The 22665-nt window shown below is 34.5% G+C and overlaps 1 protein-coding gene across 1 annotated transcript in view; it reads right to left on the bottom strand.

Annotated features, from left to right (window-relative positions):
* Positions 1–22665, bottom strand: part of TBC1D5 (TBC1 domain family member 5) — a 536447-nt gene that overhangs the window by 398325 nt on the left and 115457 nt on the right. The window contains exon 3 of the mRNA XM_077750881.1: positions 3366–3557. The gene's annotated coding sequence lies outside the window, so the exon portion shown is untranslated. The remainder of the gene's footprint in view (positions 1–3365; positions 3558–22665) is intronic.

Below are 22665 nucleotides of genomic sequence, written 5' to 3'. Positions count from 1 at the left end.
TGATCTGACCAGAATTTTCAGTATTATGTCAAGTAAAAATGGTGAGATTGGCTCTTTGCATATAGGGAACATTACCTCATCCATCATAATTGCTCACTGCAAAAATAACTGATGAATAATCTAAGAACAGTTAGGTCCTTGCAAAGGGTTGGAAGCCAAGTTTGGCCTTTCTTGTCTTCATTTCTGATCTTAGAAGAAAAGCTTTCAGCTCTTCACCATTCAGTATGATGTCAGCTGTGGATATATTGCCTCTATCATGTTGAGGCACATTCCCTCTATACCCACTTTGTTGGTAGTCTTTATCATAAATGAATGTTGAATTTGGTCAAATGCTTTTTCTGCATCTACTGAGATTATCATTTGATTTTTATCCTTCATTTTATTAATGTGGTGTATCACATTGACTGATCTGTGGATGAGCCATCCTTGCTTCACTGCAATAAATCCCACTTGATCGTGGCATATGACACTTTTAAGGGACTGCTGAATTTACTTCTGTTCAGTTTTGGAAGAGTTTTACATCTGTGTTTATCAGGGATGTTGGCCTGTAATTTTCTTCCATTGTAGGATCCTTATCTAGTTTTGGTGTCAGAGTAATACTGGCCTCACAAAAATGGCTTTGAAATACAGCTGACTCTTAAGTAATGCAGAGGTTGAGGCCACTGGCACACCATGCAGTTGAAAATCCATGGATAACTTTTGACTCCCCAAACACTTAACTACTAATAACCTGCTACTGACTGGAAGCCTTACTGATAACATGAACAGTCAATTAACACACACTTTGTATATTCTATGTGTTAAATACTATATTCTTACAATAAAGAGAGAAAAACATAAAATACATGCACAGTACTGTATTATATTTATCAAAATCCACATAAAAGTGGATCCACATCAGTTCAAACCCATGTTGCTTAAGAGTCGACTGTATTCCCTCTTCTTCTATTTTTTGGAAGAGTCTGGAAAGGACTGGCATTAATTCTACTAATGTTTGGCAGAATTCACCTCTGAAGCCATCAGGTCCTGTACTCTTCTTTCTTGGGAGGTCTTTGATTACTCATTCAATCTCCTTACTGTGACTGGTCTGTTCAAATTTTCTATTTCACATGATTCACCCTTGGTAAGTTGTAAGTTTCCAGGAACTTTTCTGTTCTTGATTGCCTAATTTTTTGGTATATAATTATTCACAGTAATCACTTATGATCTTTATATTTCTTTTTTTTTTAAGTTTTTAATGTTTGTTTTTGAGAAAGAGAGAGAAACAGTATGATCAGGGGAGGGTCAGAGACGGAGGGAAACACAGAACTTAAAATGGAATCCAGATTCCACCTGTCAGCACGGAGCTCGACACTGGGCTCAAACTCACTAACTGTGAGATCATGACCTAAGCCAAAGTCAGATGCTCAACTGACCGAGCCACCCAAGCGCCCCAATCTTTGTATTTTTGTGGTGTCAGTTACATCTCCTCTTTCATTTCTAATTTTACTTTTTGAGTACTTTTTTTTTTTTTTTTGACATGTAGCTAAAGTTCTGTCTGTATTTTGGAAAAAAACAGCTCTAGTTTCACTGATATTTTCTCTTGTCATTTTTGTCTCCTTTTCATTTATTTGTGCTCTTTGTTATTTTCCTTCTACTAACTTTGTGCTTAGTGTGTTCTTTTTCTAGTTCTTTTAGGTGTACAGTTATTTGAGCTCTTTTTTCTTACAGTAAACATTTTTCACTATGAACTTCTTAGAATTGCTTTTGCTTCATTTGATTAGGTATAATTTTTATTATCTTTTTACTTTTCTATATATACCATCCCTTCTGCCACAGCTTTTACTTTTATAATCAGAAAAAATGCTTGCAATTTTTTAAAGGATAAAAATGATAAATGTGATGGGAATGGGTACTGAAAGAGATCACTTTGCCAAAGGATCTGGGTTATTCTAAGCTGATATAAAGGACTTAAAAAGTTAAAAACTTTTTAAGCCAAAAATGAGGGCATCAGCATACACATACAATTTACATAGAGAGAAGAAGAGAATAAAGAAATATATACTTGACTATAAAGGGATGGTTCTATCAAAGGTTGATCCCCTCTTCAAATTTTGAGATATGACCATATGTAGCTGTGTTCTCACTACAGAAGAACCAACCAAGTGCTCTGGTGTTTCCCAGTAGCTACCCAGCTCTTTGACCACATCATTTGAAAGCTTGTAGTGAATTTAAGAGATGAGAAGCATGGAGAAGACAAGATAAAGGACAGCTTGACTGAGATAGAAAACAAACTGTCTGAATCCATTTACTTCCCAATGAGTCAGTCACGAACAAATATACAAGTGACGTAAATATGGTTTCTGAAATTGCAAAGGTAATCCATTATTAGAATAGGGAAATACATTTAGTTATGGGAAGGTGCATGTAGTAAATGAAATACACAAAAATTAGAATAGAGAACAGCATACATTCCAGGTAGTTAGGGTAAAAATTATTTCAACTTTTGTTTCACTTTCATTGGAACATTTATACCTGTGGAAAATGGCTCATAAATGTAAGATTTATTCCTTACAATGGGTTGTGTTAAAATAAATGTGAATGCCTATCCGAGACACCTTCAGCTCTTAAGTTCAATAATTCTAGTTTTGCTATTCCTTTCACAAATTTAATGAAGACAGAGGAGAGGGGACAGAAAGAGATATGGATACCAAAAGCACTCTATATGGAAAGTACTGAAAGTCTGCTGACAGGAAAACATTTTTTAAGGACCCCCAAGAAGGTTCAGTTAAAGGAGAAGGAAAACAATAAGGGAAAGGAAAAGATTGGACTGATGACTAGACAGATGTAAGAAGTGCAAAGAAAATAATCAGGGAACTCTGAATAACTGTGTTAGAGAACAACATCATTCCCTGAAGAAGCCTACAACCTAAATCTGGCAGAATATATAAATACACACACACACGAATCTACAGAACTTATTACTATGGATAAGTGTCTATGCCCCCCCAAAACTCACATGTTGAAATCTTAATTCCCAATGTAATGGTATTCCAGTGAGGCCTTTTGGAAGTGACTGGATTCTGAGGGCAGAACCCTCATGAATGGGATTAGTGTCCTTATAAGAAGAGACCGCAGGGAGCTTTCTCATTCCTTCCCTCAGGTGAGGACACACAAGAAGACGGCGGTCTGTGAATCAAGCACTGAATCTGCTTTATCTTGGACTTCTCCATCTCTGTGAAGACTGAGAACTATGAGAACTAAATTTCTGTTGTTTATAAGTCACCAAGTCTATGGGATTTTTGTTAGAGCAGCCCAAAGAGACTAAGACAGATATTAATAGTATTCAATTTTTAAATGTACATTTTGAATAAATATATGCTTACCTTACAGGAGACCTTTATTGATCCAAAAATCTAGTTGACACTTGAAAATGCATGCTCTTATTATAGGTCAAAGATGACTTCAGATTCAGTACAAAAGAGTTCTCCAAACACAAGTCTTGGTTAGCAGACAGGAAGCAAAGAAGAATGAAGAAGTAGAGATCACTTGAGCGCTGCTGACAAAGAAGCAAATACCTAGAAAAATAAATAAATAAAACAGCTTCACACATTCCTATCCCAGAAAGAACCCTGAACCAAAGCAAACAATACAAAAGGCAAGCTGAAAAAATTTACATCCTACTGTTTTAGGCTTCTGGCTTCAGTGTTAGCCTACTGTCTAATCATCCTTTCCACCATCTATTTTAACTTCGGGAAGAAAGGAAGTCATTTTATTATACTTACAATAAATGGCAAACTTTTAAAAATGTTTTTAAATCTAAAACATCTCTATATAAATCAAATCACATGTTACAACTACAACTTCATTTCACTGACAAAAGTGTCCAAATAATGAACACACTATTCTAATGCATAGTAAAATAATACCAAGTACTAAAATTACATAGAGTTAAAAAAATGGAAATCTGCCATTTGAAAACAAACATGGGGAAAAAATTCCATTGAAAAGGATTCCAAACATTAATAAAATGTAAAATTTGAATACTGATATATCAGTGTAACAAGTAAATATTATTTGTGATGCAAAAATTAATTTCCCTAGCTTTTTTGAATACGGAGAAAGAAAAATGTCTTATCACCTTTAATAATATTCTTCTAAAACTCATATCAGACACAGATACTACCTACATGAAATCTGCAAGAATGACAGATTTCTTAAATAGCTATCTAACTTAAGAACCTCTTAATATCAAATTACTAAACATTACTAAAACTTTCCTCTAGATTTTATTCTATATTAGTTTATTTCCTATAACCTATCAGAACTTACTAGTAGCTCAACATATGTACAAAAGGACAAAAGTAATTAGGTAATGTACTGTGAAACATAAATAAATACCACAGAACTGAAAAGTATTATGATAACAGATATAAGTGAAACCTACTGATTTCAAAAGAAATTACTTAAAACATATTTTAGCATCATATGCTATTGAAACCAAGTAACGAAGTAGGATTTCTAAAGAAGAGAAATGAATGTGGCACTGACCTCTAGACACATTTCCAGAAACTTTTATGCTCTTGTATTGATACAATTCATGTTCTGTTTGATAGAATGATTTATTACATTCTGATGTAGCATTTCCTCATTTTAACTTTCAATTCTATCCAAAAAGTTACCAACAACTCATTTCTAAATTACATATGCATGTGACTAAATATGGTCAATACCTCTTTGGACAGTAACATTCACATGCTTTTTCTGTATGGTTGAGCTAAAAATTGCTACATGTCTCCATTTCTTATCTTTCCCTTGTAAAAACACAGACCACTTTTATTCTGTGGATGACTTTTTGTAAGGAAGGACATTCAAATATCTTTCAATTATTCAAATACACGTGTATTTGACAAATGTGTGTTTATGTTATGAGTTAATATAGTTTGTCACACTACATTGTCAATCCTATTCAGAGAATGATGGCTAATTCTTCATAATGGTTATTTCTTCATAACCAAAGAAACACTGCTAATATAATCAGTATACTGAGTAGTTATAATTTGTTTTATTTCTAAATATATACTTTACACTCAGGTCAATTCTACATTTCACACACTGTTTGGGAAGTAATTTACTTTCTTGCTCTGACAGGATATATTCAATGAAATATTTCGTTGGCATACCATCAGAGAAACCCAAAAGGAGAAAAAGACCTACAAGGCAGAGTTAGCTAACACAGAGGCTTCATCTTACAGTAAGACTGTATGAAACTAGACTTCTTCAGCCATTGATATGCAGAAAAAATGTTTACCATTAGTTATCACTGAAAGGATATACCAGTTCTTTTTCTAGTTATTCTCCATGGAATTGCATAAATATTGAGAAAATCTAGAAATAGATGTACACATGCACATATAAAAATTATTGTCAGTGTACAAGTTACTGCTGCCCTGGGACTGCAATAATTTATGTAACATCTGTTTTCATATTTTTCTAATTTTTTTCCTAATTAACATGCATATTTAACGCATAAATGCTCAGACCACCTCTTTTTTCTGCTGACTGTGCCTCTTTATTTTTGACGTTGTGCACTCCTAGGGAGAATTCAGGAGAGGTGGAAACCAAAATCTTATTGAAAGCACTAAATTTAAAATGTAAACACTGGTACTAAACCAACTTTCAAGAAGATACTGAAGTCTTAAGAGTTTTCACAATAACGGTCAAGCTGCAAACAACAGTCATGCACTTTACTTGAGTTCCAAATACCAACAAGCAACACAGAAGCTGAATTCCAATATTATATTAATCTTCTTGATTCCTTTTTAATTTTAATAAAAACTGAGAAACCTACTATAAAAATCTATGATTTCCTGACTTTGTAAATTCTGGTAGTATTTTAAAATTGCTATGCCTTAGGCAACAAACATACATGAACACATTCCATATGGTAAGCATCAAGAAGTATGTCATCAGCTATATGTTTTTGAGATGTAAAGAAAGGGGAAAGTTTTTACTCTGCGGCTACATTCAAGTACAATCAACTTCTGAAAGATCTTTATCTGTACTGGGAAATTTAAAATTCAAAATACTACTTATCTTTATTTTTAATAGAAAAAGTAAAATTAGAGGCCGATCAAACAAATGCTACAATAACTAAAGTATTCCCAAATAACAATGTTTAATATGCCAACACTGTGACTCCATCTGTACTTACCTCACTTTAGAATTAAACACTTTGTATTTTAATTGCCTAGTTATGTGTTTCAGGCAGTCATTTATTACTTCTCATCTGTTGTAAGGACTATTCTAGGTCTTTGTAAACAAATTCTCAGCCCTCATAGAACTTACATTTTACTTAAGATATCAGACAGTATCCAATAATGATGCAAATACATAACTACAAACAGAGATCAATGCTATTAAAAATAGGGGAAGGGGTGAGCCATGAGATTTTATAACAGGAGACTTGATTTAGCCCCAAGGTCAGCAAAGACCTAAAGAAAGACTACTTAAGATGAGATCTGAAAAGTATGGGGCAGTCTAGGAATAGCAAGTACTTAGGTCTCAAAGCATTATGAGATAAGCACATTCTGAGTCAAGAAAGAGAAGCAGAGGGGCCAGTCACAGCTAGAGAGGGAATATATGTGCCACAAAATGGATCGGAAGAAATCAATAAGGCAAAAGTACCACAGGGTTTTAAATACGGTATGAGAATCAATTACACATTGAAAAATTATCAAATTTGGCAGAGTTATGGAGACAAAAAAGGTACAGGGGAGGAGTTAGGCGTAAGGCGACAGTAGATTAGACTAAAGTGATGGTGGTCAAGATGGGGAAGAGAAGGCAGAAATATTTATGGGCCAACAGAAGAATTTGGTGAAAGATTCAGTTTTGTGGAGGATGAAGTTGGATAACAATTCCATTCAGAGGTGTAAGGAAACCTGGAAGAAGATCAGTTGTTGGAGGAAAGAGACCAAGTTAACACTAGGACATATTAAAGAATTACCTACTGGAGATGTCTTGCACAGATTTCAATGTAAACATCAGAGCTATAATAGTCTGGAGCTTTAAGAAAGGTCTGGGCTAAAATCAGATTTAGAACTTACTAGGATATGGGTAGCAACAACAACAAAAAAGGCACCTACGTTGTTTCCCCTTGCCCCAAAAAACTCCCTACACATATGCTGTATCTTCCTCATTTCTAGCTATCCTACCACATTAGATCAGAAAAATATATACATCATAATGTGACAAAGTCATATAGCTTGTAAATGGTTAACTTCATAAGGCATATTTGCCTTACCTTAAGTTGCTAAATAATAGTCATCATTTATTGAAATGCCTACTTGGGATAAGAACTATTAAAGATATGCTAAAGCATTCTAAAAATGTGCATCAGGTCATCATTAATCCTCACAATAACCTTAGAATTTAACAATTACTGAGCCTACTTTTCAGATGCGGACACTGGAGTTAGAGGCGTGTTCAGAGTTGCTAGTAAAGCCAGTAAATGAGAGAGGCACACTTCTAACCCAGGCATACCTGAATCCACAGCCCATTTTCTTTCCACTAAAGAGGAGGGTAGCAGGTATCGGCCTTTAAAATAAATTTCAAACCCAGCCCCAGAAGACGACTGAAGCTCTCTTACATTTCCTCACCTACAATTTCTACCTTGCCAGGAAATATATTTCGGGGAAATGTGTCACCACTCACATGATCTCTTCCATCACCATAGGAGTCACAGTTGAGAAAGGACTCAGAGCTAAGGACTCTGAAACTAAGATTGACACTGAAAGCTTTGGAAATTTCAGGGCACAGGTCATAGCAGGTCATCGGGCCCAGTACCTGGGCTCACCCTAGTTCTTCCCCTCATGGAGGAAGAGTAGTTTCCATCAAAAGGGCCAGAAGCCAGTAGGATAATACTGCAGGCGGAGAGTTCAGCAATGGTTCTAAACATTATTGTGTATAGAAACTACCTGAGAAGTTTTTTTTTTAATTTATTTATTTATTTTGAGAGAGAGCACGCATGCATACAGGAGGGAGGGGCAGAGAGAGGGGGAGAGAGAGAATCCCAAGCGGATTCTGTGCTGCCGCCTCAAGGCTCGATCTCTGGAACCTGTGAGATCATGACCTGAACCAAAATTAAGAGTCAGATGCTTAACCAACAGAGCCATCCAGGTACCTCCTGAAAGGCTTCTTAAAAATGGATGTTGCCAAACGGATCTTCTCAAGGATTCTGAAACAGAAGTGGAAAAGATGACCCTTCAGGCTTTCTAAAAGATATCTACCAATAGCAACCACTTTCCTTTCTTTAGCATGTAATTTTTAAATTATTTGTTGAACATATATATTATTTAGTCCAATTAATTTGTACCCAACATAATATAAACATTGCAGGTATTTTTCTTAACAACTACTGTCAAGGTTCCTTCCCAATGGAAAGAGAGACGATTAAACAAAAGCACTTTTAACTATACATAAAATGCCTCCATCAAAACTGATTTTCCTTAATATAGATTTTAGTCTTATGATTAAAACTAAGTCATCTAGGGATATATATACGTCAAAAGACATAGGAATGTTTAAAGGAGATGAATCGTTCACAAAGAACATTTTGGTGAAAAAAAAAAAATATATATATACACACATATATATAATAGTTGATTAAGGAATCCAGTAATTAGGTGAGAGGGTCTAATACAGTGATAGTTACAGGAAACCCTGTCAAGTGAAACCAATGAATATTAGCATACACTGGTACCAAAGCAGCATTCAGAAAAGACAACGTCTACTCTATTTCCAGACGCTTAAGATCATTTAAAAATAAAGAATGTCTACCTTTCCTTCCACATGAACCACAACGGTCACTATGGAAGCATACATTCCAGTCATTGTCTCAGCAGCTCCCATCAACTTGATCTACTGGTGAATGGAGGCAGGGCTGCCTTAACAACATTCTAGTGACTTAAAGATTCTAACAAATTCCATGGGGCACCTGGGTGGCTCAGTCAGTGGAGCATCTGACTCTTGATTTTGGTTCCACTTGTGATCCCACAGTCATGGAATCCAGTCCTATGGAGCCTGCTTGAGATGTTCGTTCTCATTTTCTCTCTCTCTCTCTCTCTCCCCCCCCTTCTCCCCCACTTATGCATGCACTCTCTAACAAATTCCAAAGCTCCAAACTTTCATCCAAGGTTAACTGAATTTTTTTTTTTTTTTTTGAAATCTCAAATGGATATTGTTCTTTTAAGACATATTATCTGAGAAGCTAAATACGGGCAGTTAAATTTTAAGTTTATTACATAGTATCTCCTTGTATTTTTATGAATCAAAGAAAATACCCACTCAGGTTTCTGTTTTTGATCCCATGATTTACATCAGGACCATGATAGGGAATAGAAAACTAAAGATAATAAAAATTGCTTGAAAAAGAACTTCAGGAACAATAACATTACTACTATTCTGTGTTGCTGATATTTACATGGTATATCTCATTTAATGTCTCCTCATCTCCATCCTAACCATGCCCCTTTAAAAAAAGAAAACAAACAGGGGCACCTGGGTGGCTCAGTCGGTTAAGTGTCCAACTCTTGATTTCAGCTCAGGTCATGATTTCCCAGTGGTGGGATTGAGCCCCTCATCAGGTTCTGCAATGAGAGCACTGAGTCTGCTTGGGATTCTCTCTCCCTCTCTCTCTGCCCCTCCCCAGATCGTCTGTCTGTCTGTCTGTCTCTCTCTCCCTCCCTCGCTCCCTCCCTCTCAAAATAAAAACAAACAAAAACTAAGAGGAACTTGAGCACACTAACTTAACCAAGATCTCAACATTAACAAACGGTAATGTTGGGATTTGAACCCATGTGATCTGAACTCAGGGTCCATGTGGTCTTAACCATTATAACACGCTCTATTAATTTAAAGGCGACATTAAGTGTAATTTACCTGACCATTACTCTGTTAATGAATTCCCATAACCCTATAAACCTTTATACAGCCAATAATCCCAAAAGTACTGACAGTATATAAATCTTTCTTTCTGGCTTTTATGGTAAATGAAATGCTTCCACGTTGTCCTAATAATAGAGCATATCTTTGTTTCCTAAATGACTCTTCATCTTGAAATATATATATTATTTTCTCACAGTCATGCTCGTTTTCACTAACCACAGTCAGTACCAAGTTAGATCCCAGACTACTAGAAGCTCCAGGCAAGACAGAAATCATTGTATACACAATGCAAGAAAATAACTTTTGTGATTTAAAGATTACATCTTTTACTATTTCTCTTGGTGCCAACAAGATAACCTCTCTTCCCTATATCCTGGTTACATTTAGGATGTGTTTAGAATCAAGCTCTAAATAGCAAGTTTGAATTAGCTTAAGAACAAGAAACAGATCAATCTCAATCACTTTCTATATATAAATAAATGAAAGAAGTCAGGTCACTTCTGAGAGTTGCTTTGGGCACTTAGGGTTCATTCCAATCCTAAAGATCAATCTAAATGCCCTGAGAAAAGTTAGAGAATTCCAGGAACTGCGGTTTCCCTAAGAGAGCAGCAGATTGAATCTGACTCCAAGAGATGAAAAATTCCCTTAAGCTTTAGTCTTCCTTTAGTCCATTTCCTTCCTGTGGCAGATCGAAGTAAGGCATGGGACCTTTCAAAGTACACATCTTCCACAGTACAATAAGGAAATAAACATATTTGTAATTAAAGTATTCCCTTCTTTTAAGTATGTTCCTATAAGTACCATGAAAAATATGATTTTTGAAGAAATTATTTTTGATTAAACAAGATAAAAGTTTAAGTACTGTCCATAATTTTATTTTGTATTCTAAATTCTCAGTTCTAGACTAAATTATTCCATATCTCATTAACTATTCCTCCTTATGTTATTCCATTTGTTTCAGAGTTCCTTTTTTAATCTGTTGCCTTTTTATAACATTACCTGCCACCTTTTATCTGTGAACACTGTAATTTATGCCATTCAAACTATGCAAAAAGAAAAACTCAAACCATACTTGATTACACTGGAGGAAGGTTGATTACACTGGAGAAAGTAGTCACTGTCTCAAGTTATTCTAGACTTCTGAAAAAGCTTTAGTTCTCAGAAAACAGAAGTGGACAAAACTAATTATAATAAGAGAACAGATAATAAGTTAGCTCTACAAAGGACTCAGTTATTGAAGATAGATTTTTTCTGCTGTGTGGCTCATGACTTTCCCATCACTTACTTTACTACCAAACTACCACTTCTCCTTTATTGATCTCACTACCTATTAGCTTCTTCTCAAAAAGAAACAAAGGAAATCTAAACTGGATAATGTTGGTGATCATTAGCAGCACAGAAAACTGGCTGAATCAATTTACAAGCACTTAGTATTTTCGAAAGATAATTCCAGTGGTGGTGTAGAGTACTGCAGTGAAACTGGCCAAGTAGCCTCAGGAATGAAGGACTGAGAGTCGAAGAATATGAGGAAAAACGGTGGTACACAGACATAAAAATGGAAGGAGAGAAATAAACTTAGTAAATTTCCAAGGTTTCTAATTGAGGAGTTAGGCAAAATGTTTATGCTATGAAAGGACTAAACAAAGGTACGAGAAGGGGTAAGAAAAAAAGAGAAAAAGCACATACTATATCACTTCATATATATACGGCTACCTCAGTATCTTGTACCCCTAAAAATGTATGTTTCTTTGAGAATAAAAAACAATCTCAATTTTATTTTGGTTAACTTTTATAACATCAAGTAATTGGATTTGCTTACTAATATGAAGTGTTTTAAACTCACAACTAATTCCATAACTACTTGAGACTTTTTTTTTGTTTTTTAAGTTTCCTTGATTCTAAAACAACACTGCTGGAAGTCTAGAAGTATCTCCAATTATGCACTCTCTTTAAACAGTTGCCAAATTGTGGTCTCTATGATTCATCTAATATCTCACTTTGAGCAGAACTAACAGGTATAAATAATCCAGCTGAATTTTAAAGTTTGCATAAGGTTACTTGTTTACTATAACACTCCAACAATATAAAAACAAGATCATACCTGTAATAGTGCTTTCAGTCTCCTAACTCAATAGAACAGCAGTAAATTAATTTACTTTTCCTACTCAGAAGGATAACTTTTTAAATGTATTCTTCAAACCACTTTAAAAATATCTAAAGATTCCAGGCAAAATGATTCCTATGGTCTCATATTGCAATAAAATGTATAAAACTAAGACTATTCAAAATCACATAAGAAAAAAAGCTGAGGTTAAAAGATTAGAAGTTGGTGAAATGAAAAGAGGAAGATCATATATATGATAAATGCAGTATACCAAAACTTTTGGTTTTATAACCAGATGGATTACGAAGTTATTTCAAAAAATTGTTGTTTTCTATTTTGAATGCTGGAAATTCAGCAAGCAACTGGCTATTACTCTCCAAGGACAGAAACCCAACCAAATAAGAAAGGCACCCAAATCTTACATGACATTTTAAAAAAAAATGCCCAAAGACAATCTTCTAGGAAATGATGCTCAAAGTTTTTTGTTTTTATCTTTATAGTAATTTATCTCATCCAAGGTAACAGAAAGGAGATGTGACAGTAAATGCATGATTAACTACCACACTCCTACAAGGACAGATTAAAAAAGGCTTGTTGCGAGGCACCGGGGTGGCTTAGTCGGTTAAGCATCTGGCTCCTGATCTCAGCTCAGGTCATGATCTAGTGGTTCATGAGATGAAGCCCAGCGTGGGGCTCTGTACGGACACCACAAAGCCTCTTTGGAATTCTCTCTCTCCTTCTCTCCCTGCCCCTCCCCTGCCCCATGCTCTCTGTGTCAAAATAAATAAACTTTAAAAAAAAAAAAAAAAAAAAACAGGCCTGTTGAAGCCTGCAAAAATGCTAGTAACCCTATTAAGGGTGTCCTATTAAGAAGGACACACTCTCCAGCCCTCTACAGTGACTGAACACCAGACCACCTTCCAGAGCAGTATCTGTGGAAGGAAAAAAACCCTAAAGACTAGGTTCCCGGATCTAAAATTATTTATGCTTTTAAAATATGATGGCCTACAAATTCACTGAAATAGTATTTTTCAAAATGACCTTATCTAAAGACTATTAATATGTAAAATGTACTTTTAAACTTTTAACTGCCTTTCTGAGCAACGCCTGATGTTAATTTCTCAGGCCAATACTTGGGGTGGGAGTGGGGGTAGGGGGAGGATGTCCTAAAAGAAAGATTCTTCTTTGTGTTGTAAAAATGTCATTTTGTTTAATTCCCATAAAAGCTGTATGAAAAAGTCCTATTATTATTATTCCGACTTCCTCTGCAGATGAAGAATGTGGGCATAGTTAAACTGATTTTTTTCAATATCACATCGTTAATAATTAGTATTTAAACTCCAGTCTGTAACACTCCACAAGCCACGTCCTTTACACAACATCACAATGCCTTCATGTACACTCAGGAGTAATGTAAGTCAAAATCAGGGGGTGAACTGAAGTGGTTCCTTAATCTCTACCTCACTGAAGTACCTTGGAAACCTACCATCAAAAGTGAAGTTTGTATCCCTTATGATGGTGGACCAGGAAGCTCAGACATCAGTTTCTCTCACTTTATTTTCACTCTGAAGTATATTATCTCGTGTATTTAATACTACAAAAAAAGAAACATCTCACACTCTGTGCTTCAGTGTTAGACACCAATTTAAGATTAAACTTTCTAAACAACAAATTCTTAGCTTTCATTATGTAACCTTGGTAGACCACATACATCATACATAGTTGCAAATTGGACTTTTTAAAAGGCATTCCTTTGGCAGCTTGGCCAAAGATAAAATACATCCTGAGCCTCATTAGTATAAATATGCAATGAATATAGATAAATCCCAGAATAAGTCTTCAAATACAAATTATCATACTCAGAATAAATGATAATAAAAGTCCTAGAAAATTCAGATTTAGAGTTGACATAACCAATTAAAAAGGGCTCCAAAGAAATTATTAAAATACTTCCTAGAGGCAATTCCAGAATTTCCTTATGAAGAACTCATCACTCTTGACAGGGCTAGACCTCTTTAGACACCTAACAGAGTTACTCAGTCAGAACACATTTAAAACAAGACAGAAGTTTCAGATTAGGCCACTTCTTCTGGCTCTTACAACAAATGAATAGCGATGACCAAAAAATAGAGCTCACATGGCAATAAGACTCGACCATGTGTATATTATGTTACGTATACTTTTAGGAAATAGATTGGTAAATCATTTTCTCAAGTATGATAACTTAAAAAAACACTAAGCTCTGGGGCGCCTGGGTGACTCAGTCTGTTGAGTGTCTGACTCCTGTCTTCAGCTCAAGTCATGATCTCCTGGTTCATGAGTTGAAGCCCCACACTGGGCTTTGCACTGACAGTGCAAAGCTGGCTTGGGATTCTGTCTCCCTCTTTCTCTCTCTCTGTTTCTCCCTGCTCACTCATGCTCTCTCTCTCTCAAAATAAAATAAATTTAAAAAAAAAACACTAAGTTAAAAAAATACTGTAGTTTATTTTCTTTTCATTGTTATTACTCTAATTTGACCCTCAGTAGCTTAGTCTATTTAGAGCTGTATTTAACCAAGATTTGGTGCCTAGAAACTACTTACCATAAGTTTATTAATTTCCTAAGAGCCATATTTTCAGTTCAATTTAGTCTCAGATTTCTACATACCCAAAACATCCATCTTTAGACTGGTACAGTTCTCTTCCAGACTAATATTTCTTCTTAAACAAAAAGCTCTCATCAGAGCAAAAACTCCTCACAAAGAGCTGCGTCTCCTAATGGACTGGCCTTCTCAGCTTCATACAATTAACAATATCAAGGTCATGGTTCAAGACGGTAGGTAGTAAGATCCTGAACTCACTTCCATTCAAGGACACAACAATTTACAACCACATTTAAAATAATTTCCTATGAAGGGGACCTACATACCGGATGAAAAGAGCCTCCACAATAAGGGAAAACAACAGGATGGGTAGAAGGGGCAGAGATAAAATCGTCCTAAGTAATAAACCACACCCCAGGTGTGGTGCTCCATAAACAGGAGGAATCTCAGAGGTATGGAATTTTTTCCTGAGGAGTAGAAGACTCAAGCTCCACATCACGGACCTCAACCTTTATATCCTATGCAAGAGATACAAGCCCTCAAAATGTCTGGCTTTGAAAACCAAAGAGCATAAATTATGCCAAGAATCTGTTTGGACAAGAAAACGGGACCAAATATATTTAGAAAGGAAAAAAGATAGTCTTTCAATAACCAGAATATTTGACCACATAAGAAAACACACGAGATGAAAGGATAATCACAGGAAGAACTTCAATGAAGAGATAGAAAAGATATTCATACCAAGACACCTCATAATTAAAATGTCAAAATTTAGAGATAAAGACAATCCTAAAAGCAGTAGGAAAAGGCAGTTAGTTACATATCCCCACAAGACTATCTGCTGATTCTTCAACAGAAACTTTGGAGGTCAGAAGAGAGTGAGAATGATATATTTAAAGTTCTAAAAAGGAAAAAACTTCCAGCCACGGATCAAGGATAATCTATCCAGCAAGGTTATCATTCAGAATTGAAGGGAATATAAAGAGTTTCCCAGGCAAGACAAAGAGTATGTCATCACGACTAAATTAGCTTTATAAGAAATACTAAAAAGACTTCACTATATATAAAAGGAAAGGCCATAACTAAAAATAAGAAAACACATGAAAGAAAAATATCTCACTGGTACAGACACATAGAAAAAGCAGTGGATCAACCATTTATAAAGCTAGTGTGAGAACTAAAAGAAAAAGTAGTAAAATCACCTTAATCTACAAAATTAGATAATGGATACACTAAATAATAAGATGTAAAATATGACATCAAAACAAAGCACAGTGGCAAAAAAGAGTAAAAGTGTAGTGCTTTCAGGATGCTTAGAACTTAAATGACTACTGAGTTAAAGTAAGACTGATGAATACATAGGCTGTTATGTATGAACCTCACGGCAATCACAAACCAAAAACCTATAATAGATACACAAAAAATAAAGAGAAAGGAATTCAAATCTAACACTAAAAAAAAAAATCATCAAATCACAAGGGAAGAGAGAAAAAGAGAAAGAGAAAGAAGAAAGAAAAATTACAAAAGAAACTAGAAAACCATTAATGAAAGAGAAAAAATACATACCAATAATTATTTTCAATGTAATGGATAAATGCTCCAATCAAAAGACAAAGGTGACCCAAACGGATTAAAAAACAAGACCTATCTATATACTGCCTACAAGAGACTCATTTTGGATCTAAAGATACACACAGACGGAAAGTGAAGGGATGAAAAAAAAAAATATTCCATGAAAACAAAAAGAAGGCTGGGGAAGCAATACTTACTAACAGACAAAATAAACTTTAAAACAAAGGCTGTAACAGGAGACAAAAAAGGGATTACATAATGATAAAGGGATCAATCCAACAAGAAAACAGATATAATACGTGTAACTATTTATGCACCAGTCAGAGGAGCACCTACATATAAAGCAAATATTAACAGACAAAAAGGGAGACATTGTCAGGAATACAGTAACAGTAGGGGACTTTAACAGTCCACCTATATCAACAAATATTTCATCCAGACAGAAAATTAATAAGAAAACACTGGCCTTGAACAAACATTAGGTGAGATATATTAAACATATACAGAACATTCCATCAAAAACCAGCAGAATATACATTCTTCTCAAGTGCACATGGAACATTCTTCAGAATATTACCAACTTAAGCCATGAAACAACTCTCAAACAATTTAAATTTAAAAGAAGACTGATATCCTACGAAGCATCTTTTCTGACCACAATGGTATATACTGGAAATAACTACAAGAAAAATGGAGAAAAAAGGAAGAAAACTGGAGAAAACACAAACAACACACGGAGGCTACACAACACGCTACTACAACTAATGAGTCAAGAAAGAAATCCAAGAGGAAATCAAAAAATATCTTAAGATGGGGCACCTGGGTCATGACCTCACTGTTCCTGAGTTCCAGCCCCCACATCCGGCTCTGTGTTGACGGTCTGAGCCTGGAGCCTGCTTCAGATTCTGTATCTCCCTCTCTCTGCCCCTCCCTGGCTCATGCTCTGTCTCTCTCACTCTCAAAAAATAAACAAACATAAAAATTTTTTTAATCTCTTAAGAGAAACAAAAACGGAAACACACTGCTCCAAAACCAACAGGAAACAACAGACACAATTTTAAGACAAAGTTTCTAGCAATACAAGCCCACCTCCATAAACAAGAAAAACCTACGATAGAAATCTGACCTTACATCTGAAGGAACGAGGAAAAGGAATTAGTCCAAAGTTAGTAGAAGGAAGGAAATAATAAAGATGAGAGGAGAAATAAAATAGTAACCAAAAAAAAGTAAAAAAGATTAATAAAACTAAGGTCTGACTCCTAGCAAAGATAAACTCTTCTGAGCACAATTTAATTTGGTGGGATAATCTTTGAAAAAAATTCTAAACTTTTAGCAAGACTCATCCAAAAAAAAACAAACAAAAAAAAGAGGGCCCAAATAAATAAAATCAGTAACGAATGAGAATTTACAACCAATATCACAGAAATATATTACTATGAAAAATTATACACAAAAAATTGGACAACCTAGAAGAAATGAATAAATTCCTGGAAACACAATCTTCTGACACTGAATGAGAAAGAAACTGAAAATCTGAATATAAACAATTGGTTACTAGTAAGGAGACTGGATCAATAATCAAAAAACACCCAACAAACAAAAGTCCAGGACAAGATGGCTTGATAGGTGAATTTTATCAAACATTTAAAGAAGAGTTAATACCTGTCTTTCTCAAACTATCCCAAAGAATTTAAGAGAAAGGAATGCTATCAGGCTCATTTTACAAGGCCAGCATTACCATGACCTAAACCACACAAAGACATTACAAAAAAGAAAATTGCAGGCCAATATATCACTGTTGAACACAGATGCAAAAATCCTCAAAAACTATTAGCAAGCCAAATCTAATAATACAGTTAAAGGATCATACACCATGATCAAATGGGAAGTATTCCAGGGATCTGATGATAGTTCAACACCCACAAATCAAGGTGCTACACCATATTATCAAAAGGAAGAATAAACATCATATAATCATCTCAAAAGATGCAGAAAAAGCACTTCCCATAATTCAACATCCACTTATAAAATCTCTCAACAAAGTGGAAACAGGGAATGTACCTCAACATAATAAAGGCCACATATAATGGTGAAAAGCTGAAAGCTTTTCCTAGAAGATCAGGAACAAGACTAGAATGCCCAATTTCACCACTTTTCTTTAACATAGTGTTGGAGGTCCTAGCCATGGCAATTAGGCAAGGAAAAACAAAAAACAAAAAACTAAAAGCCATCCAAATTGGAAAGGAATAACTAACACTGTTCACTGATGACATGATACAATAAATAGAAGTCCCTAAAGCCCATACCCAGAGACTACTGGAATAAATAAATTCACTAACGTTGCAAGATACAAAATCAGCATAACAGAGACCCGTTGTATTTCTATATGCTACTAAAAAACTATGAGAAAGAGAAATTAAGAAAACAATCCCATTTACAATTGCATCAAAAAAGAACAAAATACCCAGGAATAACTTTAACCAAGGAAGTGAAAGACCTGTATGTTAAAAACTATGACAATGATAAAAAAAAAAAATTAAAAACAACACAAATAATTGGAAAAGATATAGCATGCTCATGGATAAGAATATTCTTAAAATGTCCACATTATTCAAAGAAATCTATAGATTCAATACAAATTATATCAAAATTACAATGGCATTTTTCACAGAAAAAAACAAATAATCCTAAAATCTGTATGGAACTTGGGAACAAAGATTCCAAGTTGCCAAAATTTAGGATATGCTCCCAAATTTCAAACTATACTACAAAGCTCTGGTAATCAAAACAGTATGGTACTCGCATAAAAACAGAAACAAGGCTCGATGTAACAGAATAGAGAGTCCCAATATAACTTCATGTGGATATGGTCAACTAGCCTATGACAAAGGAGGCAAGAATACACAGTGGGGAAAAGACAGTCTCTTCAGCTACATGAAAAATATGAAAATGGAAAAAAATATGAAAATATACAAAATTCAACTCAAAATGGATTAAAGACTTAAACCATAAGGCCTGAAACCATAGCAGTAAGTTCTTTGACATTCTTCTTAGCAACACGTTTTATCTGTCTCAAGAAAGAACAGAAACAAAAATAAACAAATGTGGGATTACATCAAACTAAAAAGCTTTTGCATAGTGAAGAAAACCATCAACAAAATGAAAAGGCAACCTGATACTCAATGGGAGAACATATTTGCAAGTAATATATCCAATAAGGGATAACATACAAAATATATAAAGTCATAAAACCCAGTATCAAGAAACAATCCAATTTAGAAATGGACAGAGGACCAGAATACACATTTTTTCAAAGAACACACATAGATAGCCAACAAGCACATGAAAAGATGCTCAATATGACTAACCATCAGGGAAATGCTAATCAAAACCACAATGAGACATCACCTCACACCTGTCAGAATGGCTAGTATCAAAAAGACAAGAAGTAACAAGTGTTGGTGAGGATGTGGAGGAAAAAGAAACTTTGTGCACCACTGGTGGAAATGTAAACTGGTGCTGCCACAATGAAAAACAGTAAGGGTGTCCCTCAAAAATTGAAAGTAGAGGACTACCATAAAATCCAGCAATTCCACTTCTGGGTGTCCACTCAGAGAAAATGAAAATTCTAATTCAAAAAGACATACGCTCCCCTATGTTCACAGGAGCATTATTTACAGTAGCCAAGATCCGAAAGCAAGGTGAATGTACACTGATAGATAAATGGATAAAGAAGACGTGGCATGTACAAACACACACAGAGACACACAGACACACAATACAATATTGTTCAGCCATGAAAAAAATGAAATCTTTCCATTTGCAACCATGTGGACGGACCTAGGGTATTATGCTACGTGAAATAAATTGGGCAGAGAAGGACAAATACCATATGATTTCACGTGTATGTGGAAATTTTTTTTAAACGAATAAACAAAACAGAAGCAGACTCAGATACAGAAAATAAACTGAAGGTTGCTGGGCAGGGAACGGAGTAGGGGGGAAATGAACAAAATAAGTGAAGAGGATTAGGAGGTACAATCTTCCAATTATAAAATAAAGACATAGGGATATAATATACAACATAGAGAATATAGTTACTAACATTTTAGCAACTTTGTATGGTAACAGATGGTAACTACACTTACTGTGGTGACCATTTTATAATGTATATAGATATCAAATCACCATGCTGTATGCTTGAAACTAATAATATTGTACTGTCAATTATTCTTCAATAAAAAACAACAATCACCTCAGTGTATCTTTGCATGAATGAATGATTAACTTGATTTCTTAAAGGAGTCAAGCTCTTAAACCACAACAAATAAACAGAATACTAAATACTTTTATAAAACCATACAATCTAAACACACAACAAGCAAACTTCTAACACTCTAAGTAGACTATGTATGTCAGAAAACCGTATAATTTTTCAGGACTTCAAGTATCAGCAAGATTCAATTGTGAGTAGTATACTGAAGTAGATATATAAATGTTTAGTTTACCTGTTTCTCCTCAACATCACTTCTGATTTTTAGAACTTAAAGTACCATTTTAATTATCCCAAAGAGCATAAATTATGCCAAGAATTTGTTTGGACAAGAAAACGGGACCAAATATATTTAGAAAGGAAAAAAGATAGTCTTTCAATAACCAGAATATTTGACCACATAAGAAAACAAAATTCACCATATGTGAGGGTTCATTTTATCAATTTCTGTGATTGAAGATCAGGAAAGTGTGCTTCAATGGGGAGGGGAGAGTAGAAGAATAAATACTGAATATATATAGTAACATGCTCAGCTGTAACAAACAAATCTTGTGTCTGTGAGTTAAGCAAAACAAAAAAAGGGCTTTGTTAACCTCCAATAATGCAATACAGAAATTATATTTACACTTTGTGTAATAATAGATGTGTTCAGGATACTGAATAGACTTTTTCACAAAAGGATGAAGATCATTCACCAAATTATTGTGACTACTGTTTATACTCTGAATAAATGATAAATCAGATGAGCCTGTTCTGTAGTTCTGGGCACACTTATCTTGAGTCTCTTTCTTCTAAATTGTGAGGGACTAGGACACAAGAAAAATAGGTCTCCTCTCCCATCACTACCCTTCTGCCCACCGCTCCGCCTCTCTCACTATGAAGTCCGTCATAAACTGCTTACCACAGTCTAATTTTCCTCAAATGGTCTTACTTTATTATTATTTACTTAAATTCTGGTTATCTATGGTATATAAAACATGAGATCATAATTAATGTAAAATAAAGGACCGGTATGGTATTTAATAAGGAAAATTATGATTAATATTAATTGGTATGGAAATTTTTATATAATTTTTAGAATGTACAAATCAAAAAAATTCACATAAGAAATGTTTAATATAATTAAATATGAGAGAATGTCCTTCAGAAGAGAAAAGTTCAACACAGCACTTTAGAGTAGTTACACCTTTTTAAGGGTTCAGAATTCACACATTTAAAAAATTTTTTTGTGAAAATCCAAAAAGACACTTTAACAAACAGGTCATTTTTATACTAAACAAAAACAGCAATAACAAAATAATCTAAAACTAGCAAATCAAAGAGGGATCTCAATACACACCAACAGCTTCAGATAAAACAGATAAAATTTTTTGGAAGAGAATGATTAACCATGCAAAAGCTACTAATATTAGATTAAAATGAGGTATTTTCCAGAATATCTTTTTAGAGTTTAATGTACAGATAATATCTCAGAGAAGTGATCTAAATAGTCAGGAAACTATTTAAAATGTAGTATGTTTTTTTGAAAACTTTCATTATTTGCAAGCTACTTAGAAGAGTAGAGGACAGATGTCCACTATTACCACTTTTACTCGACTGTACTAAAACTTCAAGATAGAACAGTAAAACAAATCAATAATAAAACAAATAATAAAAGGCATAATGAGTACAAAAGGAAGAAAAAAAGTGGTCATTTTTTTTCAGATATAATAGTCAACTTAAAAAAACAAAATGCTTTATAGACATTTTATAAAATTTTAATAAGAGAATTTAATAAGAGAATGTTTTCTGGATATATGCAAAAATAAGTTTTCTGATTTTGATTTAATATGTCCACTTTCCCTAATCCATGATTCTCTCCTTCCCTTTTGGTGTGCTCTAATGTTGGCTTCAGTTTTCATTAAAGGAGTGGCCAACAAAACCACGTAATATATTAAGTGTTAAGACTTACCAATGCGATAGTGTACCTCCCTTCTCAGATCCCTTACATTTCCATTGCTTTCCATTCTTAGACGAAATTACTTCTGTAATTAAAATATCCTTTTTAGTTGCTAGTCTTTGGCCGCATCATCAGAGTGGGCCAGTATCTCTAAGTATACCCTAGAATGTCTCCAATATATCCTATTTCTTTCCTATATCAGAATAAACCAGTCACAACTCATTATTCTTAGCAAAACAAAGCTCGATTTACTTGGGGGAAGAATCACTTTG

Source organism: Crocuta crocuta, unplaced genomic scaffold, assembly GCF_008692635.1.
Source record: "Crocuta crocuta isolate KB4526 unplaced genomic scaffold, BGI_CrCroc_1.0 scaffold279, whole genome shotgun sequence".
Classification (NCBI taxonomy): Eukaryota; Metazoa; Chordata; class Mammalia; order Carnivora; family Hyaenidae; genus Crocuta; species Crocuta crocuta.
This window is presented reverse-complemented; position numbering and strand designations above follow the sequence as displayed.